The 21087-nt window shown below is 34.3% G+C and overlaps 1 protein-coding gene across 3 annotated transcripts in view; it reads right to left on the bottom strand.

Moving 5' to 3' along the window:
• The window catches only part of LOC143202280 (glycoprotein 3-alpha-L-fucosyltransferase A), a 46234-nt gene that overhangs the window by 24558 nt on the left and 589 nt on the right, over positions 1 to 21087 (bottom strand). The window contains exon 1 of one of the 3 annotated variants that reach the window (XM_076413643.1): positions 636 to 775. The exons of the other annotated variants lie outside the window; for them this stretch is intronic. The gene's annotated coding sequence lies outside the window, so the exon portion shown is untranslated. Of the gene's footprint in view, positions 1 to 635; positions 776 to 21087 lie in introns of those variants that run through there. 3 annotated transcript variants of the gene reach the window in all.

The following is a 21087-nucleotide window of genomic DNA, read 5'->3' as shown; positions in this document are numbered from 1 at the left end:
CTTTTCTTCAAATCCATGAACTAGGGGCATTCTTCAAAGCTTGAATATTTTCTAATTACAATAGTTTATGGCTAAGGGTCTTTGAGCACCTTTCAATACACTTCTTCTAATTTTAATGATTGAGCCTTTTTTTCTTAATAACTAATTTGATTCCAGAAATTGAATGAATTCAAGAGTGAACAGCCTTATAATCTCTCCGGGAACCTACCAACTCAGTCAGTTATGAAAGGTGAAACGTTTAAAATAATAAAGACTTTTAATTTACATACTATATGATATTAAGAAAAGATTTGTTGAATAGCGTTACAAAACGACAGTGAGCGTTTAAATTTATCCTAACACAAACCAAACCCCTAATATTTAGACGCCTGACTCATCACCAACATTAAATTTTAATATAAACACGTCGCCCTCTTTTTGAATACACAGTTTTCGTAGCCAAGAGTCGCGCGATATAACACATTTTCATTGTGATACCATAATTTTCTGTTTTACTAGGGAAAACTGTCGAATTCAGTCGATATATTCGATATATAATATTTTATGTATACATTTGGTCATATTTGATATATTTCCATTATCTCGTTTGTAATTAAACAACAGTATTTTAAAGTTTGATAATAAAAAACACTCACCTGTTTCACTATAACCTACAATTTAACTTTATATTTGTGCTTTTGTTATTTCCACTCCACTTTTTATTTTTCCAGTTTCACTATAGAACACAATTCACTAATCTATGCGTAAACCTTTGGTAGAAATGTATTAATCAAACAAATTTTAACAATATTTTGACAAAAATATATATCGCCGTTCGCAATCGAACTGTGAGTAGGTACGGTGTCGAGGATCGGTATGACATATGAGGGCCAAGATAAGCTTTGATGATATCTAAATACAGTAACGTCGCATGTAAATCTTGATATAGGTACATATTTCTGAGCTTGAATCAACATTATTCACTTTAAACCATAAAATATTATTTATAATTTGTTTATAGAGAAACACCCATTGCGATTGCTATTATTGTCTAAGGGCGATTTGAGAATAATATCAGGTCTACAAATTAATTTAAAGGATCTACAACAGATGGTATTACTGTGTATTAAATCGGTACATTTGTAAAGAACTTCATGTCAAAGTCAGTGATGCGCCATTTTTCAGTATTTGGCATTTCGTTGAACTGTGAATAAAACATATTCTCAGTGCGTTGAAAATGTCTGAATTTGTACGGAGTAATTCGAAGCCCAATTCATGGATTTTTGTCATCGTTTTCACTGACTTGTGACACGGTGAATTGTCTTGGTGAAGCAGCATTTTCCTTTTCTTCAAATCCATGAACTAGGGGCATTCTTCAAAGCTTGAATATTTTTCTCAGTGCGTTGAAAATGTCTGAATTTGTACGGAGTAAATCGCATCGCAGTTTTACTTTTTTATTTCAGTTTAAAGAAAAAGACGACTAAAGGTCATCGAATGCAGTGTGAGGCTTTTGACTGCATTTTAAAAACATTTTTAGTTAGCCCTAACCCTCAAAAGATGCGTGTATAAACTTGACAGCTGTCGGATCATTAGTTTGTGAATTATAACATTTTGAGGGAAAAAAGGAATTTCGCGTGTTGATAAAATATTGCTTTTTGAAGGGAAAATACAGTTGAAGTAAAAACTTGGCTTTATGCCGAGTTTCCGGACACTGCCCCAGGAAAATCAACTATCAAGGATTGGTTTGCTATGTTTAGACGTGATGAAATGAGCACCGAAGACGGTGAACGCAGTGGACGCCTAAAGGAGGTTGTTACCGACGAAAACATTTAAAAAATCCGCAAAATGATTTTGAATAACCGTAAAGTGAAGCTGAATAAAATAGCAGACACTCTAAAGATATCAACTGAACGTGTACATCATATCATTCACGAATATTTGGGTATGAGAAAGCTCTGTGCGAAGTGGGTGCCGCGTGAGCTCACTTTTGACAAAAAACCGACCAACGACGAGTTGATGATTCTGAGCAGTGTTTGAAGATGATCAAGCGTAATAAACTAGATTTTTTGCGTCGATATGTGACAATGAATGAAACATGGCTCCCTCATTTCACTCCGAAGACCAATCGGCAGTCATCTGAGTGGGCTGCACACGATGAACCCGCCCCAAAGTGTGTGAAAACGCAACAGTCGGCTGGCAAGATTATGGCGTCTGTATTTTGGGATGTGGATGGAATAATTTTCATTGACTACCTTGAAAAAGAAAGGACCATCAACAGCGACTATTACATAGTGTTATTGGACCGTTTGAAGGACAAAATTGCTAAAAAAGGCAGCATTTGCAGAAAAAGAAAGTACTGCTTCACCAAGACAATACAACGTGTCACCAGTCAGTGAAAACGAAGGCATCTGGCTCCCAGCGACTATTTCCTGTTCTCAGATCTCAAAAGTATGCTCGCTGGCAAGAAATTTTCGTCGAATGAAGAGGTGATGGCTATTTTGAAGCAAAGGGCAAATCGTACTACAAAAATGGTATCGAAAAGTTGGAGGGTCGCTATAATCAGTGTATCACCCTTGAAGGGAATTATGTTGAATAAAAAAAAATATTTTGGCAAAAAAATGTGTTTTGCTATGGTAAACCGGGGACTTTTCAAGTGACCTGTTAATGCCAAATATAGTTCTATAAACAATTACAAAATGTAAAATTCGTTCTAAACTCGGACCGAATAGTTCACTCTAATTTTACCTTGGTTAAACAAACAACATTTTCTCTTTTTAAATTAGAAACCGAATCAATCTATATAGTTGGATTTATGTTGGTGCTGGTCGACACAGTTGTCAAATCTCTTCAAAATTCTTCATAACATTTATAATAATTTAATTATATAGGTTACAAACCGGTGGATATGGTAAACCAAAATTGTAAGTTAATGCGGCAACATTGCGGCATACTGATATGCATTGGCTGTTTTATTGGATAGACTCTACAACATATTTTAGGCTCTTTTATATATTTTTGTGGTATTTATATCTTCATGGCTGTGCAAAACAGAGTATTCCCTCCATAATTATAACAGTATTACTTTTTTGTCTGCATTTTTATGTATCGGAACAATAAGTGCTAGTTGCCTATCTTGTCAAATTTGTTCCTTTTTCTATAATCTATTGTCTTTTTGTCATATTTTTTCTGCATTTTTTGTACTATTTTGTCTCAACCCGGTAGTTTTCCATTTTTCAGTATTCTCATTAAAATTTTTAGTATTACTTAAAAACTGAGATAAAAAGATTAAATGATATTATTTTTCTAATTTTTACGAACTTATTAAACGACGCTTATATTTCACAACTCATAATTTTCAAACATAATATTGAGATATGTATCTATCCTAAAAAAATTTCGACATTCTATAACTTCAGCAATCCGATAATCAGTGATAAGACAAAGCTAATATTTAAAAATCTATAAAAAGAGTCTATGAAAGGGAACTCATTAAAAGGCCTGATAATGAGAAAAGTTTCAAAAAAGGATGAAATAATAAGTCTCCTGATTATATGAAAAAGAAAGACCATTAGTTCATCCCTTTATTAAGGGTCGCCTTTATTTTAAAGGCCGAGAAATTAATGAGTTTAATTAACGTAGCGAATGATATTGTAATACATCAGTCCGTCGTTTGTAATTATGTTTGTTATTGGATCGTATGAATTATGACAATTTGGGAATTCACTCACAATAAGATGTCTCAACGAATTGTTTTTATACATAATATAATATTTTTTATAATATTTTTAGTCATCAGAGATGGTAAGATGGAATCACTTAGGTTGGAACTCCAATAATATTATTGTAAAAAAAACATTTTTTAATATAGGCTATCGGTATTCATTATAGTATAACTAATCAGGTTTATTCTATCAACACAAAAATTTAAAATAAAACATGTTAAGCATATTATAACATTAGTTTTAAGGGATTTTTCTTATTTGAAGCTTTATTTTGAAAAATCGATCGATCGCTCTTGCTGACTGGCCATTTGCTTACGCTTATGGATCCCCTTTAAGATTGGAATACAGGAGAACGAACAGGTAGAAACCACGGCGAGGTCTGCCGTCGCGAACATATGTATTCACACTGACCTATACCCTATCATAAGAACCTTTACCAGAGCCGCAATACACTCAAACGGACTCAGAGGATGGATTAAATATACCCTTTAAATAAAAATAAATTTTCAATCTCCTTTTTCTTCCTCCTACCAGTTCCCAAGCAGTGAAAGTCAATTATCTGAGATTGGAACACTATTATTTCTCTCACAGCCACTTGTCCTCAAGCGCTGCATCGAGCTGTGAATTCTGTGACCAATCACCAGTTTTTCACCTACTGAGCGACTGCCATCGCCATTCCTCGGTAAGAATACGATTCGGACTGAATAATTATAGGGATACTCGACGACTATCGACAATAATCGATGATAATTGATCGATTGATGGGATTTTTGCGAGAGGTCGATTATTTTCATAAAATTTAACTTTTATGAATCGTTCCCTTAACTCTTAATAATTGTCGTTTCTCTTTATATCGCTTAACTGTTCACTTTTGTTCTTATTATCTTTAACGTTGACATATCGCTGTTGACGTTCATCTTATTTATACCAAAAAATATCTATACCTACTTTGTCATATGTTTTACTTCAATTTATTATAAAAAAATATATAAAATGTATGTTTTTAAGCGCAAAATCACAATCTTACAGTGACAAAATGACAATAAAATCGTCGAAACCCAAAAAAATTGTGGCTTATGTTATGTTCCTGTCACTCTAAGCCACAACGATTGAAACAACCTGCCAAATAAAAAGAAAATCAACGACGACGCCGATGAGCTTACTTTACTACAGGTCAATTGAAAAGTCCCCGGCCTACCGTATTAAAACACATTTTTTTGGCAAAATTAGTTTTCTTATTCAACATAATTCCCTTCAAGGGTGATTCACTGATTATAGCGACCCCCCAACGTTTCGATACCTTTTTTGTAGTACGATTTGTCCTTTGCTTCTAAATGGGCCTCAGTTTCGGCGAATACCTCTTCATTCGACGAAAACTACTTCCAAGCGAGCATTCTTTTGAGATCTGAGAGCAGGCTGGGGGCCAGATCTGGAGAATACGGTGGATGAGGAAGCAGTTCGAAGTCGTTTTCACTGACTTGTGACACGGTGCATTCTCTTGATGAAGCAGCACCTTCTTTTTTTTTCAAATGCGGCCTTTTTTGGTGATTTCGTTCTTCAAACGATCCAATGACGCTATGTAATAGTGGCTGTTGATGGTCCTTCCCTTTTCAATGTAATCGATGAAAATTATTCCATGCGCATCCCAAAATACAGACGCCATAACCTTGCCAGTCGACTGTTGCGTTTTCCCACGCTTTGGAGCGGGTTCATCGTGAGTAGTCCACTCGGATGACTGTCGATTGGTCTTCGGAGTGAAATGATGGAGCCATGTTTCATCTATTTTCACATATCGACGCAAAAACTCGGGTTTATTACGCTTGATCATCTTCAAACACAGCAATCATCATCTCGCCGTTGTTTTTGGTCAAAAATGAGCTCGCGCGGCATTTACTTTGCACAGAGCGTTCTAATACCCAAATATTCACGAATGATATATCACGATATGATATGTACATGTTCAGTTCAAATAGCAGAAGCAAAAAGTTACTGTTTTTACGTTCGATGACTGGTACAAAATGCTTGGATTAACGTTTTTTTTTATATAAAATTATGATACAACAATAAAAACGTATTTTTTATTTTGTACTATTTATTGATGTTTTACGGACGGGAAATTATATACAAATTTTCGATTAATTTACTTAAAAAAAAGAAATATGAATATATCGATTCTTCAGACTGATATGTCGATATTGACTCGATTATGTATTCGATATATATCGATAATATGTAATATGATGATATGATACATCTCACATCCCCTAATCTTGATTCATGTCCATGGTCGTATCTTCAACATAGGATCATTCTTACATGCTGACGGTACTTTCTCCGATCACCAAATTTGTATGAACTTGTTGAAACAACATTTTCCCACCGGTTTTGATCATTTTTGTGATGACCTGGTTGACTCCAACGGTCTTACTATTCTTCATCAGAAATTGCAGTTTATGTAATATCAATTGCTAGTCCAATGGTTAATTTCTAAGATGGGTAATGATTATATTTTAGGGTAAATGATGTGGCTCGGTGAATGGAGGTAAAACGAAATGAAACAGTGGTGTTTACATTATGTGACCGTTATTTATTGACTATATAAAAAATGTGAAAAATACAATTAGATAAAACGGATGGCAGCGGTGTTACCTGGAGACGAGGCTTGGGCAGTCGATGGTGGCACGTCTAAATCAAACAATGGTTGAGCACTGAATATATGGAAATACCCTTCAATAACATCCCAGATAAACGTCTCGGGGTTGCCAGTTATTCGTTAACGGGTTCCCCACCCGTGTTCAACATCTGGGATTATATTTCTGGGTATTTTGTAGACCGTTATTCCACGATGTAAAATTGGACATGCCTCAAGGTCGCTACAATATGATGATTTTATGATTGTAAGAGGGTTCTGATAATGTACTCCTTTCAATCGCTGAAGATATCCATGAGACTTTAGGAAGGTTCCATCAAAATTTTTGAAAGTCATTGGTATATTCACTCTTACCGCTTAATCTTTTAAAAATTTATATATCAATCTGTAATATGTGTATCATTTAGGTGTTCTATTGTCTGGAATTTATGTGCCATTTCGATTATAAACTCCTGATCTCCAAAACATTGATGTTCTGGATTCCGCAAGTAGATCCACTAGCGATTGATCGCATGCGACTTTGTATACGACCTTGCCATTTGGAGTCGTAAATTCACTATTGCGTAGATTTGCATGCAGGAGATTAGATTGCGACTAATAAAATCAAGTATTTCGGGAGTTTCAAAACCAAGAGACCCAGAAACTGAAAAACCGAAACATAACTCAAAACTGCCGAATCATTTCTTCTTGGATTTCGTTATGTTAACTGGTGTTTTGAAGGGTGTTGGGACACAGTGTCATCCACTACAAAGTTATTTAGTAATTAGTAATTTTTAATAATATTAAAATTTTTTAAACTACATTTTTCTGAACTGTATTAAAGGTTTTCACAAGTTTTTTTCAATTTCACAAGTTTACAAATTGAGGTCAGCTTTTGGACACGAGCAGAGAAAAACGATTTTTAACGTTATTTGATGCACTGTACTCAGATATTCAATCCGTGAGTTAAGATTGGTTCAAGTTTTTGAGCTCGCGGATGATATCATCACTGCGCACTTATAATAACGACTATGAGCTGAAGGCGTTGCATTAAACATCATTTGGAACTTTTTTCATGCTGTAACTGTGATTCGAAGCGTGTAAAAATGCATATTCAAAGTATGTTTTGTTACATTTGGGGATGTTATAGGCTAGGTAAATATAGAAAAATCATGATAAATGCACTGATAGGTGCGTATTGTTAGTACTTTGGTTTTACTGTAGTAAATACTCACAAGCCATAGGCATCGAAATTGTTTGGTAGCCCGTGAAGAATAAAGCTGTACAAGTGATCAATTACAAATTCGAAAATGCCTTAAAAACTTCGTCTACATCACCGGCGAGCAAATGAAAGCGATTTCAAAATTCGAAGAAAGACATTTAATTCATTAAGTGTTATTTGTCGGACATGACTCGAAAACTAATGGTTGACCCAAAGCTTAGAAAATGCTTAACGCCCAATGAAGCAACAAGCAGCAACATGGGCATCATTTCAAAGTATTCACAACTTTCTCAGTGACCACAAATCACCAGATTACAAATACTCAAATGCCTCTCAAGATAAATTTCCTGCATTCACATCTAGTTTTTACCCACAAAACTTGGATGACGCGAGCAACAAGCAAGGAGAGCGGCTACACCAAGATATAATGAAAATCGAAAGACGATACCAAGGATTTTTTCACGAAGGAATGATTCTTAATTTGATTAATGGCCTTTAATGATTCAATATAGTAAGATCATGTTTTTATTGAATATTTTTAAAACTAGAACCAATTTAAAAAAACGGGCTGCTTGAATTTGGTTTCAGTCTCCCTATTTACTGTATAGACTTCTTTTCCAAAACCGTGTATTGCTGTGTAATTGACGAAAAATAATTATACTTACAATAGCTTGATTTTATAACAAAAATAGAACTTCCGCGATTTTTTAAATTTCAATAACGATTCACTGGGTTTTCATTTTATTACTCTAATTACCTTAATGCTTGTGTTACATTTCGCCATGACTGGGTCGGCTAAACTATAGCCTATGACATGTGCAATAATACCACATCGATAATAAAATACCACAATTCACGTAAAAAAGATTTGGACAATCATCAAACCAACATTTTGATTTAGGGTTGATTCGATACGAACACATCAATAAAATTACATTCCTCGATATAAAAATCAACAATGTTTACATCACCTGCTTCCTTTATCTTGTAACATATATTTAGATTAAACTAGTTATCAGTTATCTTGGAATTTTTTGATGACACAACAATTAAACACACAGTTTATGAATTTAATTGAACTAAATTAAAATATGAACAACACTAAATTTCATATCCATATTACTAATTAAATAAAGCCTATAAAAATATGTTGTATAAAAATCAAGACCTTGGAAATGCCTGTTGGTCTTTTTGGGCAAATAAATATTATTATCAGAACAATATTATCAGAAGATAATTAAGCCAAAATATAATCACTCAATAAGTTCCGGATCTGATATATGTTAAGTACTCTGATAATGTTAATTAAAATTAATATAAAAAATTTCCATTATTATTTTTTTGCAAATTTTCATTTACAATTTTTCATCATTCTGGTAACATGGCGATACAGTGTCGAAAGAACGATGTTAGTCTGACATCCATCTGAAGAAGTAGTTATTAAAGGTGAGGGCCTTGTATGCGGTATAAATTCCTTTTTCAACTACAATAGCAACATTTGCAATATTTACAACAATGTATTTGTCAATTTGTTCAGTTGGCATTAGTAGATATCTACAATAACAATTTCATGGATTTTAGCAGCTCCTAAAAATTATATTAAGCTTTGAAAGTAATTAAATTGTCGTCTTTTTTGCAATCAAAGCAAAAAATAAACAGAGAAAATGTTTTAAATAAAGCTTTTAATGAAAAGTCTTCACATAAAAAGTTATTATAAGGTACGTAAGTCTATATATTCTTTAGCGTATAAAATTCTTGTAGCTTCTATATAATTACATAAAAAACATTAACATTCTGTGAAAAGATCTGTCACGGTCTAGTTTAGAAGCTCTTCTTCTATGAAATGACCATATTCTGACACTGGTTACGGATATATATTTCTATAGTTATTAGACCATAGGGTATTATTAGTCTTATTATTAATCTCATTCAGCTTCCCTCAGTATAGTCTTACAAGTTTTTGAACGTGTATGCCATTTGGGTTCAATCATATCCGGAATCATATATTTTCAAAAGAAAATTTATGGTTTCGCATGAAGGGGTATTCTCAAGACTTAAACCTATATCGGCTGGAGTTCCCCCAGGTAGTGTCTTGAGACCACTGCTACATTTGGTCTACACAGCTACACATCCTAACAAGAAAGAAACAGTACTTGGAACATTTATTTACGACACAATTATCATGGCAAAGATATATATTTACCTAAGGGTGTAGAGAAAATACGAGCAGCAGTGAACAAGATACACAAATGGACCAGGGACTGGAAAATACAGCTTAACAGCATCAAAATATGTTCATATTAATTTTACATTGGGGTGAAATAGCAAAAACTTGATGTAGATGGTAGGTTAAATTGGAAACATTATGTTGGACAAAAAGCAGAGCAGATTAGGCTAACTGTTAAGCAACTATTACTGGTTAGTCGGAAGATATTCTCAATCATATTTGCCAATTTAGAGATAAGCCAACCAAACCACACGGACTTGTTTAGTGTATACTTAACTGTAGTTAGGTAGCAAATAAATACTGATGTATTAACCCCGTACTCGCCTTGCTTGTCTATTAAGGCAAGTAGAACATAACAGTAGTAAAAATGAAATAAAATTAATTTGAATTGAATTTACAAATTAAAAAATTAATTTGTAAATTAAGATTATACTAAGCATATCAAATTTAAGATGTAATTCATTTCTAAAAAATATTCTAGAAAGATGAGAAGATTAAAACCTAGCTATGAACATTACTTCTTTCGTAACAAATTCAATGATTTAATAGACATTCTTGATTAAAAATCAACAAGTCAAAATAAAACATATTTATAATTATTTGCTTCAATTATATCCATCACCGAAATATTTTTCGGCCTCCATTAAATTCTATATCGCAGTAGGAGCCATCCTGCTTCATCAAAATATTCTAGGAAATAAATGAAACAGCAATTAATATCCTATTACTTAAATTGCTTTTTATTTCCCATGGCGGTTAATATTTATGTAAGCAAATACAAGGTTTCTCAAAAAGTTTAATACTCTATTGGGTCAGCTTACTCCTTGAAATTAACTCCGTGAACGAATTCGTGTAGTTTGGTAGCTTGGTAGCCAGTATCTTTAGAATCCAAGACCGTAATATACAATATATAAAATTCATTTGATGTAGGGATTAAAGCGTCAGGATTTCAGTGACTGTCATAAATTAAGCACTTTAACTTTTACTTAAGAATCTCGTTTTCAAATGTGGCTATGTGGGAATTGGACACGTGACAATCACCAAAAAGCAGAAGCATTTGCTGAATATCTAGAAAAAACATTCAAACCAAACGAAACTGATATTGAACATAATTTGCCGAACATAGAAGCTGAAAATTCGATGATTGAATTAGTCACGCCGAAAGAGCTAACCAAAGTTATTAAAACTGACATTAACCCCAAGAAATCACCAGGCTACGATTTAATAACAGGACGATTACTGCAAAAACTACCGAGAAAGGGAATTATAAAACTCACCAACTTGATCAATACAGCATTTAGATTAGAACATGTGCCAGGCATTTGGGAGATGGCGGAAATTATAATGATCCCAGAACCTGGGAAGCCACCAAACAAAATAAAAGCCTATAGACCTATATCACTGCTGCCAGTAATATCTAAGGTTTTTGAAAAAAATTTAAAAGAATAAAACCGATCATAGAGAGAAAAAACCTAATACCAACGCACCAGTTTGGGTTTATTAACAAGCATTCAACCATTGACCAGGTCTACAGAATAACAGATGTTATTGAAAAAGCCTACGAAAGTAAAAATGTATGCTCAACTATATTCTTAGATGTAGCACAAGTCTTCGACAAGGATTGGCATGAAGTCCTTGTTCATAAATTACAGAAAATGCTACCAAAACAACACACCGAACTATTAAAATCGTACATTACAACCAGAATGTTTAGTGTCGAACAAGAAGAAGCTTACTCTACAATAAAAGAAGCTAAAGCAGGTGTACCACAAGGAAGTGTACTGCGACCAATTCTTTATCTCCTCTGCACTTGTGATATACCACAAATGGATAATATTACGATGGTTACATTTGCTGATGATAGTGCGATTATAGCTGTAGGAGACAATAGTGAAGAAGCCTCATGAAAATTATAACAGCAAGTGACAATATAAATAATTGGACACAAGCTTAGAAAATAAGAATTAACGTAAGTAAATCTGTACATATGAAGAAGAAAAGAAAAGAACTGGAATTGAAACATAGGAAAATGTACTGGCTAATTGGAAGAAAATCACAATTATCAGTACATAATAAATTGCTAACACATCAATTTAAAAATTCCCGGCTTACCATACTAAAACATATTTTTTGGCACAATTACTTTTTTTACTCAACATAATTCCCTTCAAGGGTGATACACTGATTATAGTGGCTCTCCAACTTTTCGATACCATTTTTGTAGTACGATTTGTCCTTTGCTTCAAAATAGGCCTCAGTTTCGGCGATTACCTCTTCATTCGACGAAAATGTCTTCCCAGCGATCATTATTTTATGATCTGAGAACAGGAAAAAGTCACTGGGGGCCAGATCTGGAGAACACGGTAGATGATAAAGTAATTCGAAGGCCAATTTATGGATTTTTGCCATCGTTTTCACTGACTTGTGACACGTTGCATTGTTTTGGTGAAGCAGCACTTTCTTTTTCTTCAAATGCGGCAGTTTTTGGCGATTTCGTACTTCAAACGGTCCAAAGATGCTATGTAATAGTCGCTGTTGATGATCCTTCCTTTTTCAAGGTAGTCGATGAAATTTATTCCATGCGCATACCAAAATACAGACGCCATAACTTTGCCAGCCGACTGTTGCGTTTTCCCACGTTTTGGAGCGGGTTCATCGTGAGTAGTCCACTCGGATGACTGTCGATTGGACTTTGGAGTAAAATGGTGGAGCCATGTTTCATCCATTGTCACATATCGATACAAAAACTCGGGTTTATTACGCTGATCATCTTCAAACACTTCTCCGAATCATCAACTCATCGTTGTTTTAGGTCAAAAGTGAGCTCGCGCGGCAGCCACTTTGCACAGAGCTTTCTCATACCCAAATATTCGTGAATGATATGATGTACACATTCAGTTGATATCTTTAAAGTATCTGCTATTTCATTTAATTTCAATTTATGGTCATTCAAAATCATTTTGTTGATATTTTAAATGTTTTCGTTGGTAACAACCTCTTTTGGGCGTTCACCGTCTTCGGTAGTCATTTCACCACGTCTAAACTTAGCATACCAATCTTTGATGGTTAATTTTCCTGGGGCAGTATCCGGAAACTCGGCATCAAGACAAGTTTTTGCTTCAACTGTATTTTTTCCCCTCAAAAATTATTATTTTATCAACACGCTGTGGATCCGACAGCTGTCAAATACATATCTTCTGAGGATTAGGGCTAACTAAAAACATATGGACTTAATTCTAGTAGCGCCATCTATGTGTCAGGCCGACAACTAACGGTCAATTTACCTGTTATTGTATAAGCAAATACTGAAACCTCTATGGACATACGGAGTTAAATTGTGGGGATGGTCTGCAAAGAGTAACATAAATAAAATACAAATTTTTCAGAACATAGTCCTGAGAGGTATTGTGGGCACACCCAAATACTATAGGACTACATCTACAACCTACATCGAGACCTTCAGATACCCACAGTCGCTCAAGAAATCAAGAGAATTGCAAGGGTGCATGAGGAAAGACTCAATTCTCATGAGAATATTGAAGTATTGTAGCTTTTGGATGCCACCAGAATAGGACACAGACTCAAAAGAATCAAACCGTCTGATTTTGGGTAGTGTTGTGTAGTGAGGTGCACATAATAAAAAATACAGCAGTGACATGTATAAACATTATTTCGCCAGAGATTGAGATAGAGCCGATGGGTCCTCTTAATTATATACCTAGATTTAAGTTATCATAAAGACAAATTGTAGGTTAGACGGAAACGTCTAGTAGCAATGTAATAATTAAATAATAAAAAAAATGTGGCTAATTTTATCGCCCCCTTCTTATTTAACTGAATGAACATATAAATAAACGTGATATAAGGTTTTCTTGATATTGTACAATCTATATCAATGAAAATGTTATCTCTTGTAAATGTATTATATGTAAATCCATATGTAAATTAAAACTGTTATCAGATTGTATAATACAAGGAAACAATTATATCACGCCGAGTTATTATGATATAATAAGTGAAATTTTACTAAAAACTGTTTTACTGCTGTTGTTTATTGTAATATAAATATGTATTGTGATAAGAGATTAGACGTTTCCTAATGACAGTATTATTTGCTGATAATGATAATGATTACCTGAGATACTGGCTAGGAAGTTTTGGTGCATCCACCATCAGACCATAATGGTGAAAAGCCGACTTCAAAAGAGGATTGTGAAAGTTAATTGTTTCTGTATTTAGACCAGAAAAGTGGCAAAAGATCATTGATCAAAGTATTACACATATCACTAATTAGCACTTCAAATGTATATGAATAACAAGAAGAAAAGGAAAAATGAAAATACTGTTTCTCGACGTCATCATATTGACAGCACCTGTTTAACCTGTTGTTTATTATTCAATTACTGATATATAAATTATACTGATTGAGCAACATGTCATGATAAAAATCCAGTGCGTAACAACTTTTTGTTCATTCATCGGCATAATCTCCTACATAAATGTATGCGTAATCCGTATGTCTGTCACCTGTTGCTGTCCACTCAGATTCCGATCGTGTTGATTCCGGAGTGAAGTGATGGATCCATGTTTCAGCCATTGTCACATATCGACGCAAAAAATCCGGCTTGTTACGTTTAAATATTGCCCGAATCATTCCTCAAACACCGCTCAGAATCACCAACACGTTCTTATTTTTGGTCAGCAATGAGCACCCACTTTGGACACAGCTTTCTCATAATCATAAGTTCATGCAATATAAAACTAACACTTTCTCTTGATATCTTTACAATGTTAGCTAACTGACGCAACTTCACTTTTCGTCCATTCAAAACGATTTTGTGGATTTTTTAAATGTCTTACCACCTCATTTGGACGTCCACTGCGTTCTACGTCGTGCCTCTACGACCACATTTGAAGTCAGAAAACCAACGTTTTATTGTTGTTTCTGATAGAGCGGAGTCGCACACTCTTCAATCCATTGCTTCGCTTGAATGATAATTTTTCCCATCAACAAACAGTGTAAAATTAAAACACGAAATTATTTTTGATTCATTGTTTAGAAAATAACAAAAGCAGTGTCACTCTTAGCACAATAACTCACAAACTTATCAGTATAATATCATGAAATTTTAACAGCTTTCTGTTGAAGGTTAGTACACTGAAAAAGCGATAAATACAATAAAACTAGTGCCACCCATGTGTCAGGCCCTGTATTTTTGAGCCCATGTGTTATAATACCTCCCATATAACTTGTTTTATTCTCATTCAATATTCCGTACCCGCCCTTATTGAGAAACTTTAAAGATCTGTAGAATAATTAGTGTCATTCAGACAGCAAAAACTTTTTTTTTAAATACATATGCTGTCTGCCCTTTATTAGCCGTTATTATTGTTAAATATTATACAATTAATAATTGGAAAATACGAAAATATTTTATTATCCTAACGATATTTTGTTGCAATATACTTATTTTTTATTACTTCTCGGTATCTCTCAAACGTTGATTCTATACATTTTCTATATATTAGGTATTTAGAGTATGAAATTTCGTTCCAAAACTGTGATAAATTTATCAAACAAGCAACGTTCAAGTTGACCCATGAATTGTCTAGCGAATATGCTTTATGGTGAGCATCTCAATATGGTATTCTCTTTGTGTAAAAGCTCTTTTATTACTTTGACTGTACATTTGTAACTGGTGTTTCATGATCATTAATATCATGAAACTATAGCCGGAGCTCGGGGAGAGCTGCTGCTGCTGCTGGTGCCGCATGATTTCCTATATTCTTCAGTAAATCTCACTACGGATTGGCGATCAGCAGGTTTTATTCCTTTCTCGTCCATTTAAACGACATGACACAGAGGCATCGCATGTGAAAGATCTCAAACTGACATATCAGAGTGTAATAATGTCAAGCCGTACAGAAATGATGGCAAGATTTCCCCTCTTTCACACACACCATCTTAGATTAACTCAGCTCCTGCACTTGCTCTAACTGGATCTCGTTGACATGTATAATAGCAAGCTACTCGTTAGTTGTCAAAACTTCGTCTTTTCTTCACTATTTCTCATGCCATATGGCTGTGCAAGAACTATATCATTAAATATATATCACTATAAATATCAAATAGTGCATCAACATCTGTACCAGCGAATATCAGATCGGTCAAGGAGCACCATGTCTGTTTTGAAAAAAAAACCTTTAACGCCAACTAGGGTTTGATATGAATTTGACAAATCATTTCGCACTCCCACATAACTAATTGATCCATTGCAAGATGTCTGAAGAAGTTCAATAATATTTAAGGGAACAACAAAGCAGCCCAAAATGAGGGCAGGAGGGCATGAGTCTAACAGGTCAATTGAAAAGTCCGCGACCTGACACATAGATGGCGCTACTTGAATTAAATCTATATGTTTTTTAATTAGCCCTAACCCTCAAAAGATGCGTGTATAAATTTGACAGCTGTCGGATCATTTGTTTGTGAATTATAGCATATTGAGCGAAGCAACTTTCGTAATTGTGAAAAAAATTGATACAGAAGAATTTTGCGTGTTGATAAAATATTGCTTTGTGAAGAGAACAAATACAGTTGAAGCTTGATGCCGAGTTACTGAACACTGCCCCAGGAAACTCAATCATCAAGAATTGGTATGCTAAGTTTAAACGTGGTGAAATGAGCATCAAAGAACGGCGAAAAAATTTAAAAAATCCACAAAATGATTTTGAATGTTCGTAAATTGAAATTGAATGAAATAACAGACACTCTAAAGATATCAATTGAACATGTCCATCGTATCATTCACGAATATTTAGGTATGAGAAAGCTCTGTGTAAACTGGATGCCGCGCGAGCTCACTTTTGACCAAAAACAACGACGAGTTGATGATTCGAAGCAATGTTTGAAGATGATCAAGCATAATAAACCCGAGTTTGTGAGCGTCGAAATGTGACAATGGATGAACATGGCTCCATCATCCACCGTATTCTCCAGATCTGGCATCCAGCGACTATTTCCTATTCTCAGATCTCAAAAGGAAGCTCGCTTGGAAGAAATTTTCGTCGATTGAATCACCGAAACTGAGGCCTATTTTGAAGCAAAGGGCAAATCGTACTACAAAAATGTAATCGGTGTATCACCCTTGAAGAGAATTATATTGAATAAAAAAAAACTAATTTTGCTGTTTGTTATTTGTTTCTGAGCTCATCACCTAGTATTTAGTTTTATTCATATACGCGTCTAATCGGTCTAACAAAAATTTGAATTTACCCGTTAACTATCAGAAGTAGATAAGTACTGAAGATTTTCGTTGTCAGTATATAGAATTACTTTTCTATAATTTCAAGGTCTTGATATTGTAGCAAAATATACCCGCTGTAACATGCTCGGTCTACTAGATTAGTGTGGCTGCCGATTTGGAAGTTGCTTTATAGAAACGTGAATATCGAACGTTATACCAAACATTTAGAAGATTTAACTATGTAACGGCTGATGTGGCATTGAAGTAGAAAAAGTACGGGTAGGGGTATCAAGGACCGAGAAAGTTAATTGTACTGTACTATTCTAAATATGAATCTGACGCATAATGTCCTTAGAAGACACTGTACTAATTCTTACGCTCAATTATTCTCACGCTTAATTCGTCTGGAACTTTTGTAATTGTTCAAGAATACTATAGCTAACGTGCCATAAAACGTAACGTAACCATAAAATCCGTATAGAAACAACCAATAATAACACCGGATTTCACTATGAGCAGCTTTGGAGGCTGAACATGTTCCTTTAAAAAAATAGTATAGACGCCCTCAGGCATCCTACAATGGTTCAATTAGTAGCGTAGTAAACAATGAAATTATACAACAAAAATTTAGAAAACAATATTAATGCTATTATTTTTCATGCAACTAACCGCTGCTATTATATAGTCGCATTGTCGCAGATGGCTTGAGAATAAATGAAAAATAACCCCCCTTGCATCTTCACGATCCCTTTATAAACACATCATTATGTCAATTTTATAAGAGGAGATCTCCTTATCTTATTCGGTCCAAGTTATGAGAACTTTTCCTTTCTTCATATATATCGATGGCTCTAAATCTCGCAGTGGGCTTGGCAGTGTATTTGTGGTGGACAACTTGGCATTCCGTTTCAAGCTCCCTGGACAATATTGACCGCTGAACTCTTTGGGATACTCAAATATTTATCCTACATTGCGAGAGAAACTTTCAAAGAATGGCTAATCTTTACCGATTTTGCTAAAATAGAAATTCAACTATCCCCTGGTTACCGAATCACTGTCAATCATCAATACCCTGTATCTGAATGGCTATCTGAGCGTGCGGATAGTGCGGCTAAATCGGCAGCCTCCTCTTCCCTCTCCATCACAAATGGCTGTACTGTATCCAAACTGACCTTATCCCATTAATTTCGTCTTTCACCAAAAACGAGAAATAGCATCGATGGGCCCAGGAGGTCAACCATAACATACTCTTTGAAATTAAAACTGAATTTTTCTCCTCTCTTCACGTTCCTTTCTTTCGTCACCCGTACCTCTAAATCGACTGAGATTGAATCACTGTGGGTTTTGTCACCTTGCCCTTACTCACCTAGATTAGCTATGTATGAGCTGCAAAACTTTAATATTGACTATAAGACTTGGCTTCAACAATTTGTTTTAGATAAATTTATAAAGTAAGTGTGCCGTCATCATCATCTTGAATATCGAGTTTGTATTTATGATAAAATTGCAGATTAGCTCCCTCTGTTTATATGGAACATTCAAAAAATACTACTGTTGCGACATATGTTGACGATACAGCGGTATTATCATCACACGATGATCCAATATGAGCCACAAGAAATCTCCAACTTCATCTTAACAAAGTCGAATTGTAGTTGAAAACATGGCATACCAGAGCAAACGAGACAAAATCTAACCATGTAACCATTATAAACATCCGTAAGCATACAACGTTAAATATCTGGGAATGCATTTTGATCGACGTTTAACACGAAAAAACATATAGTGACAAAACGCAAACAGCTTGGGCTTAAACTAAATCAAATATATGTATTGTATAATTATCAAATATATTGTACAAATATGTAATGGCGGATAGCACGTAAATATTACCATTAGATGACAAGATTTTGTTGTGTAAGTCAATACTTAGACCCATTTGGATCTATGGTATTGAACTATGGGTTAGTACTAGCAAATCTAACCTAGATATCCTTCAGAGGTTCCAGAATAAAGTGTTGCGATCATCGTCGGTGCCCCATATTACCTGCCCAACAAACTGATTCAGCGCGATATCCCCTTAGCACCAATAACGAGTGTGATTCGAATTGTTAATGCGAAGTACTCTGAAAGACTGTTAATGCACTCGCGAAAGAGTTAAATGTGCGCGATGACAGTGAAGTGTGTAGGCTCAAACGTAACTACCATACTAACTGATTAACAGACACATAGAGTAAGATATAATAATCTTTAGAATAAGTCAGAATAGTCTTTAGAATAAGTTAGGATAGAGTTTGGAATAAGTTAATAATAAGTTTAGAATAGTATCTAGATTAAGATTTAGATTATAAGTTTGTACATATCAGTAGAGTTATATTGTATAACGTAAATCATATTATAATACTTATTGCCCACGGGTATTGTTGAAGTTCTAAGAGATTAATAACAAATAAATTTGGAACATCGAATTGTTTTGCTTCCAGGACAGATATTAGAAGGAATCGTTGAATCAATAAAATGAATAAAATCGTAACATTGCATAAACGTAAAATAAAACAAAATGAAAAGGGATTATTTATGTTTCCAAATTTGATGCCAACATTTTTTTCTAGTGAATTCATAAATGTTTTCAACCGATTCAAAAATACGTTCTCGGGGCGTTTTTGAGTTTAGGGAACAGACGGAATTGAACAGAGAAAACCGATTAGACATTTTAAGAAACTGTAAATAAAGAAGAACCCATCTCTACGCTGGCTAATGATATCCAAAGCCGTATAAGAGATCAAAATCCCAAATCCGTGCTTCACAAATTTTGGCAGGGAACAAAAAATGTTATCAGAGAAAAGAATAGAAAACGGAGAAAAATCAGCAATTTTTTTTCTGAGTCTTTTCAATATGAAATCATCAATCAACTCGGTCAAAGTTCCGATACCAACGAAGACCAAGATGTCACTAAAATTCTGGGACGCAACAATTATTCAGAAGCCCCTTCATCGCAAAGCACCCGATCCAATCATCCGACAACTTCAAAATATTCCTCTGAACCTGCCTACTGAACTAAAAAATATTACAATTTTCATTTTCAGGTTGTCGTCCATCTATCTGGAAACACGCTCATATTTCCGTTATTACCAAAAAAGGAGACAAATCAACAACCATCCAACTATGATCCAATTAGCCTTCTGAGCTCATTATCAAAAATTATAATTCTCCACACCCTCATTAGTTGGAACTGCGAGAATGACAAACATCATCCAAGCCGAACACTTTATCAAGCTGAGTGGTTAGCAAGAGATCCCATTCGTGGTTACAAAAATTCTTGGACTTCATTTCCGCTGTCTCAGATGGTCAGATCAAATCCGGCAAACCACTGCGAAGGGTATGGTGTATGGAGATTTCCCTTTCCTGTGTCGATCAAGTAAACTACCAGCTTAAATTAAAATCTAATATATTTCAGGTTATGGTACGTTCCGTTTTCTGTATGGTTCAAAATATAGTCTTGTTTTCTCAAACCGATTAGTATAAAAACACTGTAATTTTATCAAAAGAAGATGGTGGTTATGGCATGTCAGAAACAACCCAAATGTACACTCTATTTACAGCAAAATAACACAATGAGAAGTAAAGCTTATGACATTGATGTAATTGTAAAAGTATTCGACACGATATATTAAGTTACGTCATCTATTGAAAGTCCTTCATTATTAATTTTTAACCCTAATACAATAATGATAATTAAAATTTTAGATCCAACTCAGTACTATAGATAATTTCACAAATGTTATTGGACCAATAAAATTATAAACTATACGCGAAAAGGTATTACGAAATTTATTAATAAACTCATAATTAACCACAATTAAATATAATTTTGACGCTTAAATGACATATATAAAGCAAATTAATTTATGGTAAGTAATTAATAACAAAATACTTAAGCAAACTCGAAATAAAAAAAAATCAGTTTAATAAAATAATTTTTATTTTCCTTATTTGAATACAATCATAATTAATTATCAAGCAATCAAGAAAATACATGAGATAATATAATGAGTAATATTCCG

This window comes from Rhynchophorus ferrugineus, unplaced genomic scaffold, assembly GCF_030347505.1.
Source record: "Rhynchophorus ferrugineus isolate W39M unplaced genomic scaffold, kcgeb_rfMv2 rfM9, whole genome shotgun sequence".
In the NCBI taxonomy this organism is placed as follows: Eukaryota; Metazoa; Arthropoda; class Insecta; order Coleoptera; family Curculionidae; genus Rhynchophorus; species Rhynchophorus ferrugineus.
This window is presented reverse-complemented; position numbering and strand designations above follow the sequence as displayed.